The 22702-nt window shown below is 43.3% G+C and overlaps 1 protein-coding gene across 1 annotated transcript in view; it reads right to left on the bottom strand.

Moving 5' to 3' along the window:
- EPN2 (epsin 2) overlaps positions 1-20804 on the bottom strand; it is a 43613-nt gene extending 22809 nt beyond the window's left edge. Inside the window, exon 1 of the mRNA XM_088527803.1 lies at positions 20671-20804. The gene's annotated coding sequence lies outside the window, so the exon portion shown is untranslated. The remainder of the gene's footprint in view (positions 1-20670) is intronic.
- Positions 20805-22702: the final 1898 nt, after the last annotated feature.

Genomic DNA, 22702 nt, shown 5'->3' with positions numbered 1-22702 from the left:
AAGACCAGTTCCTGGAAATGCACATTATTTAAACAGGTAATATTAAGGTCCAAGATTTAAAGCATCAGAACTGCTAAACGGGACAGATGAAAGAAAAATCTAAAAATCTTGTGTAGACGCAGAAATTGGAAAGCAAAGCAACAAACAAACTAAGCCTGAGGAATGAGTTACCTTTCCAACAAGGTAAAAATAATCATTGACTTTTTAATACAGAAATAATCTCATGCACTGACAGCTTGCAGAGTTTACATCAAACCACACAATAAATTCCCATTTTAGCAGTCAGTAGGTTCTCTCCCATGGTTAACGGTTTCACTGCATCTGATACAGTTGTATAAATTTGCAAACTGTGTGGATAAGAAAATCCCCTAAAAATACACACATATATATGAATATATAAATACCCAGGCTAGGAGCATGCAGATTCAGGACAGAGATCCTGATCTGTGCTCTATATTCAGTCAAGGCCCAGGGAGGAGAAACACACACCAGAAAGATGCATTCCAGCTCAAGGTGACCTTTAATGCTAAGAAGATTACAGGGATTTTTTTTTTTCCAAATGCTTTTACTTTGTGCATTTGACAGCACTCATCAGATTCATAGTTTCTGCTCTGTGCATCTTTCACACAGCACAAAGGAATTTTTAATTGCATGAAAACGAAATTATAAAACCAAAATGACCGTCAAGAAAGCTCAAGGACAGGCTTTGGAGCTGGAAAGTTTAAGATCACTACGTTTCAAGTCAACAGAGGCCTATTAAGCTTTAGAATACATTACTTGAGTAAACAGACAGATTTCGATACTGCATTAACATAGTGAACAGCCAGAGCCATCGGCTGCTCAAACAACAAGCAGTGAGTGCATAAAGAAATGTGCCACGCAGCACATTGAAGATGCCCTGTAAAAACAGCTACCCAAACGCCCACCAGAAACACGAGGACCGTTTACAAAAGACACAGGAAAGTGCAAAAGCATCAATTTTAAGTCTAGCTTTGTCATCATTCTTCAAATTACTACCAGCTGATTTAAAACAAAAGTAGAATTAACAGATAACTTAGAAATTAGCTTAGTTACAAGATTGACACTAAACTTCAGATTAACTGCATTATCCTAACGTTTTCCTCAACATTCAAACCCAACCACAACAAGAGAACCCCGATCTGCTCTCAGATAACTAGCAGCAATAGAGTCATCTCCTCCCGAGGCTTTTATAGCCCCAAAGGGGTTACAATATTTCATAAACCCAGATTCGGAAAAAGATAATCCTACATAAATATTTCAGTGCCACTCCTCCTCCTATCAATATTTAAAGAGGTAAAGATTATAGGGCAAGACTCACTTCAAGATAGAAGCGTGGTCAAGAGTTCAACAGGATTCAGAACAAAACAACAGGTATTTCTGGTAGACAACAGCACTCCATGCTGCTGGGAGTCAAGAAAAATGAGAGACTTCTGAAAGAAAACCAAGCAATGAGGGGAAAAGCAGCTTATATAGTTATATATAGTTATTAACCTTGATTTTTGGGGGACTCCTAAATGTTCAGTGCTGCTATTTTTCCTCCCAGTCACAACTAAGCATCAATATACAATACACAACTGAAGAAAGGCAGATGCTGCAAGGCAGCTAGTGATTGCTCGCAAACCCACTTCAGCCATAATAAAAACGCGTTATTTAGCCCAAAACTTCTCCTCCTGTCCGGAGGAAGGAGAGTTCTCACAGAAGGCTGGAAGGAGACACAGGAGGAGGTGGCAACAGCCGATACGAAGGTGGTAACGAGGAACTAAGAAGGGGCTGCAGGCACCACCTCTTTGCTTGGCAGAGCTGGAGCCTGGGGGTGCAAGTGCTTCCCTGCACATATGGAAGGTGAATACTGAAATATGGGAATAATCAAACGCCCCATAAGGGCCGAGCTTATCACCCACCCAGAAAAGCAGGCGGGTAAACACCGGGAAGCATCACAAAGTCAACAAAACACTCCAACCAATGAGATAAAGAGTCCACCGAGTCCAACATCCTGTCTCGGGCATTAATCCTCGCGGAAAGAGTATGGGGAAAGAACACGTACGGTCCCTTGTTTACATTATCAGCAGATAAGCAGCTTAGACACGCGGGATACAACCCCTGGTGCCGGGCGTAACAGCCATCACTAATGGGAACGCTCTTTCCGGCTCTCCTAATACCTCTCTCAAGCCATTAGTATTCCCTGCTTCTCCCTATTTCTCTCCCATCATCCTTGCTGTCTTTCCATGTTACACTTATTTCTTGGAATATTGGCAATTCCAAACATCTAAGATACAGCAGTAATGTGTTTACACCGCAACATCATGATTTACTGATTATGATTTATATTCTTTATCAAATAACTTCTAACATACTCCTTGCTGTTTAGCAGTTGGGCTTCCAATTTGCACATGAGGATCTGGGATCCCTCCTTTTCCATATGCAAACACAAGGAGACTATTTGATTTGCCATTTTATCAGTCATCTCAATCTTTCCCCATTCCTTTCAAATATTCTGGATTAATTTCCAGTTTGACTACTGTGGTTCAAATTGGTCATCTCAGTGACCCGGAAAGGAGAGGGAATATTTGCAAGAGTACAGATCTCTGGCAGGATGCTTCACTGGGAATAACCCTTTGCTGTGAGAACTGACTATATACTGCTAACCCAGTTTCCTGCCTTTAAATCTAGGAAAAACATTCCTGTCTTATGAGAGTTTTGTTTCTTTAAGGGCCAGGGATAAGAGGCCTTATCAGCATTTCTTTTTAAATAAACTACACTTTACAACTAAGTGGCTCAGCTACATGTATGCCCACAGAGTTTTATTATTTCTTACAATTTGACAAGCTTAAAAAAAAAAAAAAAAAAAAAAAAAACACATTATTTTAATACCACACCTTATTTTTTTGAAAAGTAAATTTCCAGCGCTCTGTGGAAACACACAGTAGTCTTAAGGAACGCCAACTTGTGACTGCTGAAATAAACTCGACCGAAGAATTAATACTTATCCTAACGTAAGCAACAACCTGACCCCAAAGGCAGTGGCCACCCATCCCTCCAGCTGCTTCCCCCTCATGTCTCTTGCATCAAGCCTGATCCCTATGAACAGGGCAGTAAAGCTAACCAACCTCAGACCTACCCTTAGCAGAATTAGCCTTTTTTTGTATCCATCAGCTCTCTGCCAAGGCAGCGAGCTTTAGATTCTTCATCTAAAGCAGGGTCGGGATTTGGGGTTTTGCTGCAGCACACGGGCAAGAATCACAAGGCAAACTGGAGCCTCACAGAGCACAAAACTGTCTGCAGAAAACCCCGTATTTGGGGAAAGGACTAGGCTTATGTTTAGGATCTAGCGTTTAAATAACAACAATGCTGCACCCCAAAAGCGAGTTCGCACACGTCCAGCTGGCCCCACTGACAACAACAACTTCAGCAAAGCGGGAGCTTCATTCTTGCAAAGCTTCTGAAATGAGTAAAGCTAAAGAGCAAAGCTTGGCAAAAACACGAGTAGAGCAAATGTTTCAAGAACAGAACACGCTGGATTCTGGGAAACAAACATTCTTTACTCCTCCAGAAAATTAAAAATCTCATTTGTTATTCTTTCCTAGACTCAAAAATCATCAGTCCAAACGCTTACTTATTAATAAGCTGACGTGATTCATTACCTTACCTTTGATTCATGAAAACAAACACATTTAATAAGAGCCAGATTAATGTCCATACTTTTTATTTTTCCTGAAGGAAAGAGATGTTTTTTCTCTTACTATTCCACTTTAATCCCAGTAAAGACAATTTATTCTGAATTTGATGGAAAGATAACCAGGTTTTTATTTCCACAAGCAAGTTTTAACACCACGTGAGGTAGCTATTTCAGCAGTAGCCCTAAAGCTCACTCTGAGAGCTCTGTATACCTTCCAGGGCCTGCTCTACAAACGGCTTCCAAGCCACACAAAACAAACATTTACTCGATTATTATAGGTCATGGAATACCATAACAGCCTATGGTATGGTCAAAGAGATCAAAAAACCAAAAATCCCTGCGGCGAAAGAGGGGGAAAAGCATGTTTAATGCATGATCAGATATTTAGGTGGAAAGTGTCTATTTGCTCAGGGACCTCAGGGAATTCCCATGTCACCAGCGAGCCGCAGGGATGCACGACACGCCTGCAACTTCTGCAAAAATCGGGATCTGCCTTCTGAAGAGCTCGGCTGCAAGCAGAGCAGAAAGCCCCAGTGACCTGATGGCAGTTCCTGCTCCCTGTGATGACAGGGAAGGCGGCGTGGGCTCCGGCGGGCCGGCTTGGAAAGGGTAAGCAGGGGGGCAAGGGGAGGCGTTGGGTCTTGTTGGGCTTAGCTGGACCTCCCAAACTTTCCTCCCCACAGGCCATTTTTGCTGTTTTAGAGGTAACTTGTCACTTTTTGATAGATAAAAAAGGAAACCTGCAGCTCTGCAGACAACAGCTGAGGGCTACCTGTGCTTCAGGGGTAACCTGGAGGGGAGCACCCAATTTCCTCTTCCTATCCCAACAGTTTTATTGCCCAAATAACCCTGCTGAATCCTCATGGCCCTTTTTTGGATGCAGATGGGAGGAATTCCTGATTCAACTTCTCAGCAGATCTCTCACAAGAGATTACATTCACTAAATGAAATCTACCCGAGGAAACCATCTTTAATTCACTAAGACTAACACAGAAATGAGGCCAAGCCACAAAGTCCTTAATAAACTTGGTTCAAAGAAACAGTCCTACAAATCCACCTAAATACAGATTTTCAACAGAACCCATTCACATCTCAGGAATGCGAAACTGCAACTGGGATTTGTCTGCTCTGATGAAATGCCCTTTGCTTCGAGCCTGAAAGTAAACATATAAATAGTCCAGCTAAGTATGGACTAAAAATATATACACATATAGGTAGGTTTCAAAAGCCTTTCCCAGAAAGTGGACGTTATGTTTAATGTTTATTTCTTTTTAAAAACAAGGTGAGTCCAAATATTGGCACTAAACTTTAATTCTGAACTGGACAAGGTATTAGCCAAAACAAACTAGATTAATCGTTTACTCTCAGTATCATGTACACAAAGGGGCTTTTCAAGAAGTTATTAATTTGGTCATTATTTTGTGATATGGAGGCCGTCTGCACAGATATCTCTCAGTCTGCATAAAATCATTTCCTCCCCTTTCCCAAAGGGCATGGGAAGATAACTGCAAGTTTAAGATAACTGTAAGTTTACGCCCAAAGATTCACTGTTGAATGATGCAAAAATAACATTTTGCTGGTCACCACGGGCAAATGCACTCGAATACCTCCACGAGGTTCCCTTCGTGGGCTGAGGGGACAGTCTGTAGCCGCTGTGAGGCTACACGGACGGTCCCGTGAGCCGGTGCGGGCTGAACACCCCCATGCAGCTGGAAGCCTCAGCTCCCGGCTCGCTCTCCTTGCCGTCGGAATCAAAGGACGGAGGCAGGCAATCCTCGGGGACTTGTTTTCCAGGATAAATTAGAGCAACGCGGGCCTGCAGAGAGCTTGCTACCAGGCTGCAAGAATTAGACTAAGAGGCAAGTGGTGCCAGATGCTGACTAAGGAGAAACTGCCCCAGCCAGACAGGAGCTGACACCAAACCCACCCCCAGCAAAACCACGCGCACACCCCGGACCGCAACGGACACCTCTTGATATGGCAAAAGAGAAGGATTCACGTTGCCCAACGCTCTCATTCTCAGCCTAGTCTTCCTTGGGTAACTTATGTGCACAGATCTGAAACTGCTGTGCTTTAAGAAATCCTCTTTTCCCACAAAGAGGAAGCAGAAATCACTGAGCAGTAAGTGGAGCACATGCCTTTATTTAGAATTCAGGCAGATAATAACCCAGAGAAGAGACCCAGCAAAGACCTTTTATAATATATATACACTAGATATATATATAAAAAAGTCTTCAATTGGTTCCAAAATCTCATTCTATTCCCACAATGCTAAAGAAATTCTCAAGCCAATTAATTCCCTCTCATTTCCCCCCCTCTTTGTGAATAATTCAAACAGAACAAGGGCCTGCCCGGGAGGTTATCGCCACCCAGCCCACTGTGTGACACGTTAGGGCAATGCAAACACCGCTGCCCAAAGCAAACAGGGCAGGCGCGCCGGCGAGGCCGCGACGGAGCAGCGAGAGGCCGAGCACAGCGCCGGGCGCTCTGTGCCGGGGCACGGCAAGGGGCAATGCCGGGGGGCAAGACAGTACGAAGACGGTGGCGAAATCACCAGCGGTGGGTGACCTTCCGAAGCCTTCAGAATGATTTAGGAAAACAGCCAGGAATACAGACTGACAAACTGCCCAAAGCACAGGGCTAACTCCAGGTCGCTAAGATTTAATTTACATTTTGCAAAATCGCAATGTGTTCTGTTAGCAAGATTTCTGAGGACTCTGTCCAAAAGTAAAAATTTTGGAAACTTTCTAACCTCCTTTATAAAGGGGAGAACAAGGTCAGCTTTCACGGGTAGCAGGTGGTCAAAGGGTTTCTTAAAGAGTTAATGCCGAAGGAAATTCTCCTTTGCACATATGCATATCTATGAGCTTCAAGGTTAGATTCCACCCTGTTTTCAGTCGTGCCTCAGACACATGGCGATAAATTAAGTCCAACTTGCACAGCAATTTGGTTGAAAACCAGACTCAGAAACACAAATTTGCCCATGTTTTATCCACAGCACCCTTATCACATATCTATTAAGCTATGAGGGCAGTGCTGGAGCTCAGCACAGGGCTCCTCTCAGTATTTGCGGGGTCTGAGAGAAGGGGAAGGTGCAAATGCAACAACCTGTGTTTCGGTGCCGAGCACGGCAGCCTCACCTGACCCTCCGCTCCCGGGACCGGCAAAGCCAACGCTCCAGGGACTTGGCCTTGCGGATACATCCAACCTTGCAGCTGGCAGCACAGCTGGAATTGCGGAGAGCGCAGGCAGCAGCGGCAAACACGCTCAGAAACGCCACGGAAGGGGCCGGCCTCTGCGAGAGCCCTGCAGATCCCTGCGAATGATCCAAAGCCGCCCTACACTCGAGGTCTAATTTTAGGATTACAGGCTTTGACAACATCTCTTTAAAAATAACACATTCCTTCACCTACGGTTAGGTCAAGTGTCACGGGCAGTGCTACCTTCATTCTACGCAGCACATCTTGGCTTGTTTTCCACTCGGCATGCAACAAGTGCCGGATGCGAAGGGAATAACAGGACTGCAGAATTACAGGAGCGCGTTAACGTCAAGGCGTTATGCACCGAAACACAAATGCTGAATGCAAATTAATCCAACCCTGCGGTGAAAACAGCTACCCAAATTCTCAAAAGGTATTTGTTCTCCAGGGATTACCTACTTGAATGAAAGCAAATCATCTTTTATTCTCACAGAGAAAGAAAAAAAAATGACCCAGTATGTGCCTTAACAAAAAGGCAACAATTCAAAATAAATTTGGTTTAGCATGAATATTTGAGGAGTATTTTCAACTGAATTTAAGACAGTAGGAGACATTTCTCTGCTCCTGTGGCCTCGCCTTGGAAGGGAGCTGATATTCCTGCCAGGGGCTGTCTCGGGATCTCACAGTGATTAGCACAGCCGGGCTCTGCTGCTTAGGCTGCTTACGGGGGCACGGGCAGCAGCGGAGGCGGGAGCCCTTCTGCCCTCTCCCAACTCAGAGCCCCGAGATACCAACCTCAGCACAGGCTCGGGGTATTTCTTTTTGCAACCCCTGAAGTGCAAGGACACTCTAAATGATCCACAATATAGCAGCCTCATTCATGTAAATACACCTATACAAGTAATACACCATCACTCAGGAGCAGCTCCAGGTGTTTATGCATCCCACACCACCACCACCTTGGAGGCATTGGCTGCTGCACACAGCAACCTGGAAGAGCTTTTAAGTCTGCTCAGAGTCATCTAGTTCTGTTGACCTCAACCAAAAGGCACAGATTTTCTCCAGTTTCAGAGTAGACCAATTCAACAGGATACTCTGATCACTGCAGGAGGGGGAAAGAATACAGTCTTTAAAATTTCTTAGGTAGAAAAAAATAAAAGGAAAAGCACTGAACTTCTTGCCAGCATCAATGTTTCTCTTGGGAAGCCATCTAGATTTATAAACTAGCTTCATAGGGGTGACACTGATAGTCCAGAGTCCATAAAATAGTATTTTGTGGCCTTACAGGTGTTTGCTTCTTATTTGCATGTCTATTTAGGTCATAAGGCTTTCTTATTCCACCAGAGTTTCAAAAATTCACCTGACAAGAACAAAAGCACACAGATACAATTTATGCCCATGTATAAAACATGGTATTTTTGGAAGCTATCTGCTTCTTAAAATTACTCAGTGATTTCACCAGATAATTTCAGTTCTCTATTTATTACTACGAAGCAGACAACATCATTATGAACAGTTTCTCTATCCACCTACACACCACAGACATGTAAACCACATTAATAAATCCAATAGGCCAGAGGCAATCACAACAACGACTAGGGAAAAATATCAGTTAAAGGCCCTGTTACTACTACTTGGACTGGAAGACTATATTAATACTTTAACTGTATAATGTGAATTTCTAACGACAAGAATCATTCAAGGACACTATGTATTCCTATACCAAAATATTACTATCTTTTTTTTTTTCAGTTTATTAGGTATATTATCTGCTAACACACACTGTAAGCCTGCAAAGAAGCAGGTAATTGATGCAGTGATCTACCTACTCTCACAAATGCCTGTTCTCAGCATAAAATTTCTCAAGTTCCACCATTCACAGCTTCCCAACTTACACGCTCGGCCTGAAAAGGCGACACATGGTCTTAATTCAACTGTAACATAACTGGTAACAATTAACATAAGGTTAGTTTAACCCCCATAAATTAAGCTATGTGTAGTTCTATGGTCATGACTAATTTAGTTACTATAAAATTATGAAGCAGGAAATACATGTCTTAAAATCCTCTATGCACTCGGCTGTAGGAACTTTGTGGCCAAATCAAGGTTTTACATCAGGCATTTAAGATCACAGGTAAATACACAGGGGCTTTGCATGCTTAAAGGAAAATGAATTTGAGAAAGAGAGCAAAAAAGCTGCTATTGCACCCAGCTGCTGAGGTTTCCTACATCTCTGGCTTCACTTACGGAAGTATGCAATCCAGAAGCACTAATTCCCTTAGTTAACTCTTTAGCTTTATAAACACATTTTTTAAAATAATCTTTTTAAATGAAAGAATGTAAATAGAGAAACTGAACAAAGAAAACATAACAATTGCTTAAATCAATGCACAGATATAACATACTGTCCTTGTTAACAAGCAGTATAAATGCGGCAGAAAGGTTGTGTTTAGAACAAATGACTGCATTTTAATGCAGTAACCAATAACTAACTCGACCTTTTTCTAAAAAAAAAATCTAAATTAAAAAAAAAATCAAGTTTCCTTTCTCCAAGTTTAAACTGCAATTAAAACTAATTATTTAGAAGTATGCACCTTGGCACGAGCTAGGCCAGAGGATGGGGAAATACAGTCTCCACTATTCCACAGCCAAGCACAAGGAGAAACCGAGGCTGCAGTTTCGTGTTATCCTCTATGCCCAGCTACCCATTTTGGGAGCATCGCTCAGCCCGCTGCCTGCTCAGCCTCTGGTCCTCTTCCAAAACTGGACTCTGTCTCAAAGCCTTGGTCTCACCCCCAGTACACATACTGCAGCTATTTCACCCCTAACACTTGCTGTTCATCTTTCCCTCTTATTCCTCCATATTTTTATCTTTTCATACTGTAAACACACCTGGAGTTTCCCAAACCTTCTCGTTCCACTCAGCCTCTTTTCCTCCCAGAGCCACCCGCCTCACCTGGCACTGCTGTCACAGCCACAAAGTCAATTGCTTCCAAAGCAGCAGGTCTGCTCGGCAGATACAGGGAGCAGCAAGAGGAGAGGGCACAACAGACCCTTCAGCAGCAGCCCAGAGTTCAACCACGCTGTATTTAGGATGAAACACCACTCAAAATACTGCTAGTCACTTTGGTCTATAGCTCACTGCCCCAGTTCCCGACTTCAATCATATTCTTAAGCACATCCTTGATGGAAATGAATCACTAGAAGGCAAGAAAAAATTGCCCACTTGAGAAGGACCCCGGTTTTTATTTTCCCCACATCGTGCTACATGAAATATCTGATTGCTCAGGCGTTGATAAGAATCACCCTGATTCCCAAAGGCAAAGATTTTTTTATAAGGTTTATTAATGTCTTGTTGGTTTTCTTTTGAGTTAAAATTCTGGCTTTGAGACACCAGTGAATCCCAAGTTTTCCTGCATGGATGTTCACCAATTTTCATCAACAATCAGCATATCAATTCTGGAAGTCTTCCGAATCCATCCTTCGGCAATAATATTCTACCTACTCTTATCTATTCTGGACATTTAGATGGAAAATTATTTGAGTGGGAGTTAGTTTGCTCTTCTCAAAGAGGATGACAAAGACTTGTTACTAAAAAGCATCTGTGCCTGTTCCATTACTAAAGGTCATTTTCTTCCAGACGGCTTTTGTAGAGAACATGTTACATCCTCTTATCTTTGATGCTCTGCAACCAGCAAATGTGTGCATGTCCTCAGGAACCCACATATCCCAGGAGGAATCCAGAAGGCAGAGGGCAATATCCATCGCATGTAACCCAAAACTCAAGCCTCAGATATTTCTGATGAGGCTGATTATAGCTAAAGACAGGTTAAAACAAATGTTAGTAAATTACTGTGTAATACTACTACTGTCAGCATCTCCCATAGCTGGCTGGTATCCCTGCACTGCTGCCTATTCTTTTACCCACTATTTTAAACCAAGTTATTAAAAATATTATCTGTGTAGATTTATAAACAGGACAAAAAAGTGACTTAAAAACTCACCCACTCCATCTCTCTATTTCCCTCTTCCCCCCCCGCCAAGAGCATCCATCTAGTCCAAATGCACAGAAGAAATTCTAGCCCATTAACATCCATCAGCTAACAGACGGGTAATGAATTCATCAATACTGCTAAAACACGTGGGCACGGCATCCTGCTGAATCATTTAGTAACTACATTTTGAGCAAGAAGGACTCAAACAACCTGCCTTACACGGGCAGCAACCATTTTCCTGAAGGAGGCAAAATGAATATATTAACATGACCCCCAGTTTTGCTGTCCCTCTTGTTGAGGATGGTAGTGCCTCTGCACACCAGTATTTCCATACCAGTCAAACCCTGGTCTGCCATTACTTTTCTCTGGACATCATCTTCGTTAGCAGGGTCATCACCAGTGCACTTCCAAGCGGCTTCATTGCTCGTTTCCCTGCAAAGGGCATTTTCCTGCTCGTTAATGCCCAAGTCAGACAATCAGTCTTAACATCGAGGTTTCATTTTGTGGACAAAAAAACCTTGTTCCCTCAATGCCAGGCTACTGCAAATCCCTACAATGCCACAGATTTGTCTTTGTTATCTATTTACAAAGCTACGGAGGGACCATCTTCTTCCTCCAGCAAGAAGCCTTTTCTTCCCAATAGTGATAAGTTCTCAACTAAGAACAGCTAGAAGTTATCTATCTACTATAAAGTAGCCACAGAAAAACAGCAATCTTTGGAGAAAACACGTTATGGACAAACATGAAAGCATAATTCCCAAAACAGATAAAAATCACTCGTGGCTGTGACTATAGGCACAGAAGAATATCACACAGTAAATGGTGAGGAAAGGGGTCTTATTATTAGAGTATAACAGTATTAAACTCCTTCCACTGTTAAATGAACACGAAAAGGTTTTTTCTTCAGTTTTATGTTAGGATAAACTTCCAAGTATTTGTAAAAAGAAATTTTATAAAAAACAAATCTCCCGAGTGCGAAGCAGAAATGGCTCTGCTTCTTCTGCTCTGTCCACTGCTCCTCAGCAGTTTTCAAAGTGATAGTAAATACATTTCACCTCTGTTCACACATCTGCTCTATGCCCAAGAATAAAGTGGTTCTGCTAAGGTGGCCTTTATAAACCTAGCACATTAATTCAGCTTTCAATAACTCAGCTTCTTTAATACAGATAAAGTGTTAGAATACATACAGTTACACATGTGTCTACATATCCTTAACTCCCACGGCTTAATTCAATTAATACTATTAAATCTTTAATGCTTAGCTTCAAAGTTTTTTTTTTTTTTTAATTTTTAATAGCTTTCGTAGGTGAACACAAATGCTCGAAGTCTTTCTACTACATTTTAAACAAACCTCTCTTTTTTCCACTTTGAAGTTTGCCTTTTTGACATCCCTACATTCTCTGAAGCTCCTAGAACAGTGTTTTCTGTGAAATGATGACATTAGAAACGCAAAAAGCTGCGTTAATCACGGAGCTGTAATCAGAGATTTTTTCCTCTCACATGCCCTCTAGGCTGGGAGTTGGCAACAGAACTGCTTTAATCAAAACAATGTGGCAACCTGTAAGAAGAGAGCGGGTAATAAGTGAGGGAGGGGACTTTGATTTGCATCCGTTTAGCATGTAACAAACAGGCCCTGCTTAATTCCCCTTTACTCTGGTTTCCCATGAAAGGGGAAGATGCAGGAGTCACCACCAGTGGGTTTCCCTCCTTCCCTACTGGGTCTCTGCGAGCGCCTGTGCTCTTGGATTGCAGCATCCTGGTGCAGCCGCGCTCGGCTTCGGGATCCGCGTCCGCCTCCGACTGCTCCCAACTCCGAAGTTGTAGGAGGAGAAAACAACAAAGTAAGTTCTGAGAGGCTTTAAGGCGTTTTTGTAAAGTATGTGTTGGGGGGGGGCAGAATGCAAAGCACACACACACAAGCAGACTTCCCTCGCTTTAAGATTATTTTTTGTTTAAAAAAGAAAAACTTTATTAAAAACAAAAAACACAGCATTTCCGAGGAAAGCAATAGGCCCTAGAGTGTTATATACGCTATCCAAGCAGACAGAAAAAAAAAAAATTAAAACTCTGGCTCTGGCCCAAAGGATCCAGACACAGTTTTGTGCCTGCAAGCATATAACAAAAACATCCCTAAATTCAGGATGGTCAAGCTTTTTTCTTTTTTTTTCCCCCCCATTTACATGTAGAAAAAACTACCAATGCTAAGAAACAACATGCCACATCTGGCATAAGGTATAAGTATATGATCAAGCCCAAATCCATAGATTTCTCACATGTTTGAAGTGAAGTACTTACATACCTCACTTGATCTAGGCCAGAAACTGCAGAAAAAATGCATATTAAAAATAGCATAATGAAGACAATCTACAAAACCCTCCTATTCTGCAAAATGTCACCAGTTTGCAATCTAAGTACAGATTGCCCTCATGTAGAATACTTCTCATTATCACGTAGCTTAATTTACATTCTACCTTGTAAAGCATGAGTAAATATTCTCTTGAAGGCACCATATATTCATATTTTGGTGAAATTAAAAATATGCAAATGCTATTAGTTGGAGGCCAGACCCAAAAACATCAATTACATCATTCACGGTGCTTAAACCTGCCAGCTAGGCAAAGGGAGAACATTCACTAGGTATTCGAACATGTAAAGAACAGGCTTTCCGTTCGCTCCCAGTGTTTCACAGCAGGGCGAGTGTTTTGGAAATTGAAAATGCAACAGTGCAGCAGTTTTACAGACTGAAAACAATCAAAAAAGCCCTCTTCCTATCCTTTGAAGATACACCTCAGTGCTTTTCTGCAGTAAAGCACTATAAAGTGATTTTGCTCCATCACAAAAAGGTTTATTACTTCAGTCCTCCTAAAATAGCAATTTTGAAAAACAAGTAAAATCATTCATAAACATTCCTGCAATATATTTCCCTACTGAATCTTTACAAGAAAAGCAGTAAACACACAAATAGCACAGAGGAGTCACCCAGTTATCAATCAATTCTAATCTCCAAAAAGGCAGTTGCTTTGCCCCGACGTATAAAAACCATGGGCTGCACCAGTAGAGCCCAGCACAATGACAGTCTCTGTTCTCCTGAGTAGAGAATAGGAATCTCTGCATTAAGAAAACTACAGAGACTCTCAAAAATTTAAACTAAAGTATTAAACATTGATTTCTGATTGGTATTTGGATGTTTCTAATAAGAGAAGCGCTCTGTCATCCATACCTTTTACCTAACGACATTCAACAGAGGCGTTATCTTTACTTTGAGACACGCTCTACGTAGACAAAATTAAGATACAAATTGAGACAAAATTAACTGGTTACTTGATGATAGACAAAGTTTAATTTTGCTAAAAAGCAATAAAAAAGTTATTCCAAGAAGCACAGCATTATAGCATTGCAAGCAGCAATTGTAAGCCAGTCCAAAGGAAAACATATAATTAGGTAACTGAACAGATGCAGGTCTTACTCTTCCAAATGATTACTACAAGATTTTTTTTTTCCAAATGATGAAATAGCTGAGCAGAAGTGTTGTAAAGATTCACCAGCTCCTTCCTGAATCCGAATTTTGCTACGCATGCAAGACCCAGGTATTTCTCCAAACAGACATTCCTACTCACATTCTTGCAATATCATAAGCTATTTAAGTGTTTCACTGATTAATTACATAACTGAATAATTAAAACTATTAAAGGACTGTTTTTCATATTATTATTCCAGTGCTTTCCTTTACATATGCCACATGACAGAGGACATTCTACTTGGCTATCTATCAGAGGACGGACAGGCATATTAAAATACAGCTATCCAGAACTGAAGGATGAGTCTTAATTAACAATGTTAAATTTTTGCTGATTTTATAGGGTCGGAGAATGGGCTGCCTTGAGCATCTCTGACTTATTCCTGCTGCCACAAGCCTCGTGCCCAGCCAAACAGAGCTCAGAGTTAGCAGGAAGGCAGCTGCAGCAGCAACTGGGTCAACAGAATCAACTGAAAACCCCTCCCTGCCTCAAATGCGGCGAATCTAAAAACAAAGTCGAGAGATCGGCAGAACCCAAATACCGCTCGGTGCCAGTTAACCCAGTTTGTAACACACAACCGGCCACCCGAGTGCAGTTTCCATCCACAGAAGAATATCTGGAAGATATTTTTCATGTCTGTGTCTCAGGGGAAGAAACTGTCCTCTGAAACACTTTTTTTCTTTTTTTTTTGGCTTTACTTAAAAAATACTGGAAGTACAAAAATCAACTATTTTAGTGTTTTTTCCACTAGGTTCTACAAACAAATTTGTTGACTGTACAACCCTTACACCAGTGAGCAATTACTCATACAATTAGTCCCACTGAAGTCAGTGGAACAGCTTGAGAAAGTAATTGCTTGCCAACACAGGGGTTGCACAACCAGGAGGAAAGAAGGGAAAAAAGAAAAAAGTAACACTACAAAAACACAGAGGGGGATAAATTGCATCTGACAAAAACTACAATCAAGAAATAGCTGGTGACAGATTGTTATTTAAGTGCAAGGAAGTGATTTAAACAGTCAGGAGCAACTGTAATAAGATTATACGATTCGCTATTAAGATTCTTAAAATGTCTTTGTTCTAGCAAAGCTACAAAAAGACTATTGCCCTTGTAAAGGTTCAGAAAATTACTAATTTCTAGACTTAACATCAATTTTGTATGATTTCAAACAGAAAAAAAAAAAAACCTTAACATCCCTGACATTATTAGCACCTCTGTGCTGACATTTCAAACGAACACAGATACAAATCCTGCAGTGTCTGTGGTAAGTGGCAAAACCCAACCAAGCAGAATAGACCCAACAAACAAAAGTAGAAAGCTCGCCCTGCTTGGATTTCTGCTTTTTAAATAATGATAACAAGTAGTTTGATTTTAGAAGACATTACATTATGTAAGCAACATCTGGAGAACTGCAGAAAGTCTCTATAAGGTTATACTGTAGTGAGATTAACTCCAAGGTTTGGCTGGGGAATTTCTTTAGAGGGAGGAACAGATGTGCTATTTTATCTGACTCCACTGCCTGTCTTTAAGTAGCCCCTCCTAGAAGGACAGGCCCAGAAGACTGGCCCCGAGTTTGAATATTGCTATATTGAACATTGTACAAAGCAAATCAGCCATCCCATTTCTGCCTTAAAAAAATGGGCATGGCAAAATATCTCCAGGTGAGGTGCCTGGCATGTTTTTAGTCTAATAAAGTGCTCTGAATTTAACAAGACTTTAAAGATTAACTTCTTTGGTGTGTGTGTGCTGCTTTATAAGCATTAAAAAGTAAACGATCCACAGATTAAAATTTTATTATAAGGAGTAACTTTTTTTTTTTCCCCTATTGAAAGAGAGTATCCACTGAAACATTGGGTCTGGACACCAAAAGAGATCAAATCCAAAGAGAAATATGTATACGACCCTTCTGAAGATAGGGAACAGGACTGCAATTCAAATAAGCACTAAAACAGATACACACACGTCTGAAGTAATTAGGAGGGCAAGATAGCAGGAGGAAGCAGAGAGCAGCCTGAAACAAAAAGACAGGTTTTGTACCATCTCCATAGCACCAGACTGCATTCAAATGTTCTCCCTCCTGGCTCACCACCACAAACTGTTCTACTTCTCATGCCTTGCAAATTTAGTATTATACAGTTACATGATGGAGGAATCAGTATCTGTAGACAACGTCACTAAAACGGTACTTGGAGGAAGGAAGGGAGCAGACAACAATGTAAGAGAACTGCATAATATCAGAAGTCTCATACAGGAATTCAGACCAATTATTTCAAGCAGCTCAAGTAACCCTGGAAGGAGAAATATTACTCAAAAATAAATTGCTTGCATCAGGACAACAAAACACCCCGAGTTCCAGCTTCCTCTGAGTCTACCTCTACCATAAAGTTAAGATAAGGAGACCAGCAGGGCAGCAACGTGGCCAGGCCCAGGCTGGGACTGGTTGTACCTGGTCACACCACAAGAGCCCACGGCCAGGGTGGGGGGACCTGCGCCCGTCCAGTCTACTCCCCATGGACTCACGTTATCCCACCTGGAAGGGGAGGTGGTTTTTTCAGGTCGGAGCACAAGTCAAGATGGGGTGGTGCGAACAATCTGGGTTTGACCTGGAGCAGAAGTTCAAGTCACTAGTTAGAGGCATTCATGTTAACAGCCCCGGGTGACGTGAGAACAGAGACACTATTAACAATTAAAGCACTTGGGAATCAGTTCCGAGATCAATTTTGGTGACGATACCAAGAAAAACTGCATTAAGAACTACCTAATATATGCAGAAGAAAAGCATTCCAGTGAATATATTATTCAAGCAAGAATTTTCAAAGTAATATTTCATCTAAAAATGCATGATAGCTAAGTATAAGCCAAATTCTAGTAAACATTCCCAGATTCCAGTAACATGCAACCTGGAAACAGAGTAGTTCTTAATTTTTTTAGTTAGTATAACCACTCACACTAGCTTAAAAATTATTTACATGCATTTAACTTCATGTTGCAACTCGGATCTTATATGCTACAGTTTGAAGAAACTCAATCTCTGCAATTTAAGCTACTCTCTCTTTAAAAACTGCCTATAATTTAGTTACAAATAAATTAACCAAATTTGAAAATCCAAGCCAAAACTGTATTTACAAAATGATAAATAAGCAATACCAATTTTTGTGCAACTTTCTACCTCCTGCATCACCAGCCAAGCTTGCGATGTTAAACTTCTAAAACCACCTAGTTCTCGATGCACGCCGCAGCTTATGGTCTCCAATTTACTGCAGCACCCAGGCATTTTACATGTTCCTCCTGCCCAAATGGAAACCAATTACATCCCAGCCACCAAAGCTGATTATTCCTGGGAGTTTTTTATGGTGTATTACGCAGCATATTGTGGTACGTAACCAAATCGAAGTATAGCAATGCTAGTGGGCCTACAATTAGGCTTAGCAGGTTTTCTTCTAGGGGACAGCACACACGTTCTCCTCCACAGTGTCTCACGCTTCCTTAATGAGCAGCCAGGCTCCCGAAATACACAGAAAAATGCAGCTCTTTGAAGCACTTAAGACAGCAGGATACTAGTACATTTCAATACTTTCCCTGCACAGATCAGAGCGAGGTAAAGTGGAAAAAGAACATTACAGACATTCATACAAACCAGACATCTTTCATTTTCTATTAGCAAGATCCCCAGAGACGATTTAGCACTCTGCAAATATGGCACTGGAAGACTGGAAAGTTGTTTCCTGAGTACCAATCATTCAATAAAGGATTTTACAGTAACTTGTACTCTGGACCAGGTAACAATGACAGCCACCACTAAAAGCCTTTATATTTGTTTCCCCATTCTCGATATGGGATCCAATAGAACCATGGATATCATTCAGTATTCTGTAATATATTGCTCTTAATACTGATCAAAATGGAATGCTTTCTCCAAGAAGAAAAAAAACCCCAAGATAAGGCCTACCAGCATTTTTTAATGAAGTAACAAATTAGGCCCTTGGCATCTCACAGAAGCAACAGAGGCTTCCTAAAGCTCCCAGTTTTAAGGCAATCCAAGGGCTGACAGCTGGGATGAGGTTAGCATGATTAACCAGTTATGGAAATAGCGCCATGGTCAGTACACGCAGAGCTCATTTACGCTCACTCCATTACGCAGCGCTGCTGCACTGGACATCAGATGTTTGTCAGCTCTTCATTAGAAGTGACTGTCACAGTAATGCATGTGAAAAACACCCTGAGCGCTGCCACCACCCAGACTGCTCAACTGCCACGTCCCAAAGATCTCGTCTGCTTTTAGGACACGACCACCAGTTCCACAAGGACTTCCAGCTAGGACTTTTCTTCCTCAGACATTACCCAAAGCTCTTTAGTTTCTATACAGACTGGATTTTATTTTCTCTTCTTCTATATATTTTTTCTTTTTCGAAGAGTAAAGGTCCATCTTTAAAGCACGTGATATCGCACTTCTTAATGACAAAGGGAAATGAATGCCTGCCTTTATGTCCAAGTCATTAAGAGAAAATAACCAATCTTTCCCCAGATGCGACGGCGTAGCAGAAACATCCTCGTGTTGGGAGGATGCCGCGTAGTCACTTCATGACACGGAGCAATCACAGCGAGCACTAGGAAGCCAAACTTCCTGGAGCACAACCTGTAGCCAGAGCAGCCTTATCGCACGTCAGCTTCAGGAATGCACAGTCAGGGTTAATTTGTAATGGACAATTTTTGATAACATTCCATATATTAAATATTTAACTATATTATCTTGGAAAAATATATCTACCTAGTTTATCATTACCTCAAGTTTATGGAGCAAAATTTATCAAAGTTTTGATTTTTTCCCACAATAAAACCCCATTTATGAGCTTGTTTGAAAATAACATATCTGAGGTAGATATATTATTTGCCAAGGCAAACAGATTTAGGAGAACTTCCTAAGTGTGTTTTATTTTGTCGAGGATATCAATACAAGATTCTTTTTTAATCATCTCTCGTATTTTACATCATAACAGTCCAATTTTCTGTGACCTTGCCTTGCACACAACAAACCAGCACAGAATTATGCAAGAGTTCCACATTACCATAAAATATATCTTTCAGCAGAACCTTGCGGTTTGAATTGCCATTTGAACCCTTCAAGTCAGTCTCTGCAGTCCATAATGCCCACAACATACTTGGTTGGAGCAAGTACATTAAGTTTCCTGATGAAAAATGTGTAATTTGGGAAGTTTTCTTAGAATATTAGGGGAAAGAAACACATCAAGCTCACGTAAATTTGAACTATAAGCAAGCTTGCCAGCTGTGACCACGCCACACACAAAAAAGGAAGGAAAAGGGAAAGAAAAAAAAAAGCATTACACGCCCTTAGTACAACCGAATAAAAACTGAGATCAAATAAAACATTTCTTACAATACACCTTATGACTTTAAAATAGGAAACTTTCATTGTTGCTAGACAGTGATGATTCCTGTTTCAATATACTTTATAAGAAAAAAAATGATTAACAGACACAAAAAATACAGGCTACCCCAAGCCAATTAGCAGCATCAGATGTACTGTAAGCAAAGCTTTAAAAAAGGGGGAAAAAATGACAATAAAAATCATACTGAAAAGAAACACACTATTCCATACCTTCCGAATGGATCGTATTAATTAAAAAACAATAAAGTAATAAAAAATAAATAAATAAGGAAGGGGAAAGGGGGCCAGGGCAAGGTTGTGGGGCCGGGCCGAGCTCTGGGCTGCACAACCCGCCCCTTTTAGGCCCATTTTGCCAAGTTGCCCGAATCCCCCGGCCCAGGGCAGGGCCGGCTCCATCCCCCCAGCCAGGTGGCTCCGGGAGGAGCCGCGGAGAGGGCCAGGTAGGCCGAAACTTTATTAAAAGCCTCATAAAGGAAGAAAAAAAAATCCCTCGTGCCGTTTTTATTATTATTTTAATTATTATTTTTTTTAATCGCTACCAGGCACTGGCCACCCCGGGAAGCGCCGGCGCTGCCGTGGCGGGGAGGGGGGAACTGTTGCTCTCGGCCCAACGGAGACAACAAAGGCCACCCCGGGGGCGCCCCGCCAACACCGCGACGCCCCCCGGGCCGCAACGGCCGCGGAGCCCCCACGAACACCTGCCCCGACGGCCGCAACGGCCGTAACGGCCGCAACGGCCGCGCTGCCTCCCCCCCGGCCCGGCTTCCCGCGCCCACCCGCCGCCGAGGGGAGGTTGGGGGGAGGCTCTTCCGCCGCCCTCCGCACGCCCCGCGGCGGCTCCCCCCGGACTGACCTGTGGCTGCGTGCGGGGAGCGCGGAGCGGGGCGCGGCGGGAGCCGCGGGGAAGGGGACGGAGCCGCGCGGGGGGGCGTCCCGGGCGCCAGCAGCAGCAGCAGCCGCCGCCTCTGGCTGCGTTTGACACCCACACGCACCATGGCGGCGGCCGGGGGGGAGGAGGCGGCGGCGGCGGAGGAGGCGGAACCGGCGGCGCGCGCGGCCCCGAGGCGCGTTCGCGGCGCGGGCGCGGCCGAGTCTGCGCGTGCGCGGCGGCGCCGCCTCCCGCCCGGCCCGGCACGGCTCGGCGCGGAGCCCGCAGCGCCGCCGTTTCGCGCTAGTTCCCGTTTCTAAGGGCAGCTGCTTCCCCTCAGCGCGGCCCTAGCATCGCCGGGCTTCTCCCATCTCCACGTTTATTCTAATAAAATACTCGCTTTTCCCTCAAAAAGGGCCAAGCTGGGGGGTCTGCAGCAGGGCAGACCCCCCTTGAGAGGTGACCAAGGCAGCGGGCGGGTTTTGGGGTGATCGCCACCGCCTTCCCCTCAGGGATGTCTTGGCCGGAGACGGGCAGCGAGTCCTGTTCCATAAGGACCAAAATGACCCGACAGCCGCGCGGATGGTGACACCCGGCCCCGTTAGAGTCACATAGGGTCCAGCGAGCAGCCCGCGTTTGGGGACAGGAGGTCGGAGGAGCTATGTGGGTTGCTGCCAGCACACACGGATGGCCTGGCTCGTGTCACCGAGACACACGGGGTCTCGGGCACGTCTGGGCTCACGCGGCCTCCATGGAGGCGCTTTGGTGGTGAATCCCGCAATGTTTCATCGGAGAGAAGCAGCAGGAAAGCACGGAACAGCTTTGGGCAGCAGAAGGGAGCCCACCTCCTCATTTATGTGCCAAGGCGGAACACTCGTTCGAGTTGGGGAAGTGCTGCGCCACAAGAGGAGATATTCCCCCTCAAAAGGCACGGCCTGAGGGGGTTGTAGACCCCTCGATGACTCGTGTCACGGAAAACAGCCCCTTGGAAGCCGTGCACTCTTTTGTTGGCTGCTTTCTTCCCCCTAGCCCCATCCGTCTCCCGATGCTCAATTAGTCAATACGAAATAATGGCATTTACGCATCTGGGGACCCTTCAGAGTCACAGTAGGGAGCTTCTGCTAATGGAGCTGCAGTGGGAGGCCCTCATGGTCACTGCACTCCGTGCGGAGCTCGCTGCGGAGCGGCTCCAGGCTCATTGCGGCCACCGAGACGGGAACTTGGCCGAGGGAGCCGGGCCGTCTGGGTGCGTTGGAGCACGTGCTCTTCCCCTTTTGGAAAAATCTGTGTCCGAGATCACAGGTTGAAGGAGGTTAGCGGTGCCGTTGTCCTTCTCCTTGGATATTTCCCCCCATTAAAAAAAAAAAAAAAAGAGACAATTCAAGGAAATGGGACATCTATGTTCAGGAGACACTTGGGGTTGATGCAGGTCAGGAGAGGAGCTCGTGCTGTGACCGGCTCCATGTAGTGCTAATGGCCATTTAAACACCCTGTTCCCAGGGAAGGTCGCCTGCTCAAACATAACAAGAGGAGAGAAACTTGGAGCGATACCCGATTTACAAAGTGTCGCTTCTCAAGTGAAAGTAAGGTCAAGCTTCCCGCCCAGACCTTCTTCCTTTGGAGTCAACAGCAAAATTCCTGTTGCCTGCAAGATGAGATGGATTCGGCTTTAAGGTTTAAACACACATGGGCATGGACTGCAGTGAAAAACACGCAGAGCAAACTGCATTAAAAGCTGCTTGTTTAGAGATGCTCTGAGTTCAAATGCTTTGAATACCATCTGGTAGCTGGGAATTCGAGTCTTCCACAGCTAGCTGTGGCACTGGCTTAGTGGTTAACCTTGAGCTAGGAGAGCTGAGTTTAATTTAATTCTGGGTGAAAAAATAAAGTATCTAGAAGCATCTGAAGCTATCAGCAGGAGCTGAAGGAATACTTCCCTCTTTTCTTTAGGAAAAAAAAAAAACAGCAATGGACAAATGAAGGCTGAGGACTCACATCTATGGAAACCTAATTTTTC

This window comes from Tinamus guttatus, unplaced genomic scaffold (genome assembly GCF_059628265.1).
Source record: "Tinamus guttatus ecotype Peru unplaced genomic scaffold, ASM5962826v1 Tinamus_guttatus_pri_ptg000291l, whole genome shotgun sequence".
Lineage (NCBI taxonomy): Eukaryota > Metazoa > Chordata > Aves > Tinamiformes > Tinamidae > Tinamus > Tinamus guttatus.
This window is presented reverse-complemented; position numbering and strand designations above follow the sequence as displayed.